The following is a 1,675-nucleotide window of genomic DNA, read 5'->3' as shown; positions in this document are numbered from 1 at the left end:
AAGGACTGTGAGGCAAGTGCGGTCATTTCTGGGATTTGTGGGATACTACAGACGGTTTATAAAAGATTTCTCAAAGATTGCCAAACCCCTTAACCAGCTACTGGTCGGCACAGGGCGAAACCGGGGGCGGGGGTCACCCTCTATTGATTGGGACGAGTCCTGTGAAGGGGCATTTCAGAGGTTAAAACAGGAGTTGTTACAGGCTCCTATCTTGGCCTATGCAGACTTTACCCAGCCATTTCTTTTGTATACAGACGCTAGCAACCTGGGGCTGGGAGCAGTCTTGGCCCAACGACAAGCGGGTACGGAACGGGTGATCGCCTACGCAAGCCGAAGCCTCCACCCAGCGGAGAGGAACGACGCGAACTACAGCTCATTCAAGTTGGAGCTGTTGGCCCTGAAATGGGCCCTGACCGAGAAGTTCAAGGACTACCTCTGGGGTGCTAAGGTGACGGTGATTACAGACAATAACCCTCTGGTTCATTTGCAGACAGCGAAGTTGGGGGCGGTGGAGCAGCGCTGGGTGGCACAACTTGCCAACTTCAATTACCAACTACAGTATCGGCCCGGTCGGGAACACACGAACGCGGATGTCCTGTCCCGATTGCCAGAGGTGGACGGCCCCGGTGGCTGTGATGGCCACGAAGAGGAAAGCCAGGAGGAAGGCTACCTGATAGGGGTTGTGGAAGCACCAGGAGGCCAGCAGGAGGCGGTACCCGGGAGCCGGGGTTGGGACCCCTGCCGGTGGAAGGAAAGACAGGCCCAGGATCAAGATTTATGGCAGGTGAGGATGTGGGTAGAGCGAGGCCGGCGACCAACGTCGTCCGAGAGGCTGACCCAGACAGAGACGGGGAAGAGACTGCTGGGACAGTGGGACAAGCTGGAGATACAGGAGGGGGTACTTTGCCGAAAAGTAAGTGATCCGAAGCTGGGTGAGGAGGTACGCCAGATCGTGGTGCCCGCCGATCAAACAGCAGCCCTGGTGTCTGCCTACCATGACCAATTGGGACACCAGGGACAAGAACGGACCGTATCACTGCTACGCAGGTTCTTCTATTGGCCGGGACTGGAAGCATCAGTGCGTAGCTTGGTCCAAGCTTGCCCCAGGTGCACGTTATTCAAGTCTCGACGAGAGGCCCGAGCACCGATGATACCCATATGTGCCAAAGCCCCCCTTCACATCATGGCGATGGATTTCCTGACCCTGGGCCGGCCACAGGACCGTTATCCGAACATCTTAGTAATCACCGACCTGTTTACGAAATATGCATGGGCAATCCCCACCCTCGATCAGACGGCAAGTACCACCGCAACGGCTTTATGGCGGCACGTCTTCCAAACATTTGGATGTCCAGAGTTCTTACACTCAGACCAAGGGGCAAACTTCGAATCAAAGGTGATCCGGGAATTATGCCAGCTGTATGGGTGCACGAAGACCCATACGACGTCCTACCACCCTCAAGGAAACGGCTGCTGCGAGAGGTTTAATCAAACCCTGCTGGGGCTCTTAGGGACCTTGGATCAACGCAAGCAGAGTGATTGGGTGAGTGCTCTACCGAACCTCTTACAAGCTTATAACAACAGCATTCATAGCACGACGGGGTATGCCCCCACTTATCTGATGTTCGGTAGGCATGTGCGGATGCCGACGGACCTGGTCCTGGGAGCGGCCGCG

The sequence above is a fragment of the Misgurnus anguillicaudatus genome, chromosome 6 (genome assembly GCF_027580225.2).
Source record: "Misgurnus anguillicaudatus chromosome 6, ASM2758022v2, whole genome shotgun sequence".
NCBI classification, from domain to species: domain Eukaryota; kingdom Metazoa; phylum Chordata; class Actinopteri; order Cypriniformes; family Cobitidae; genus Misgurnus; species Misgurnus anguillicaudatus.
Note: the sequence above shows the minus strand (reverse complement) of the source record.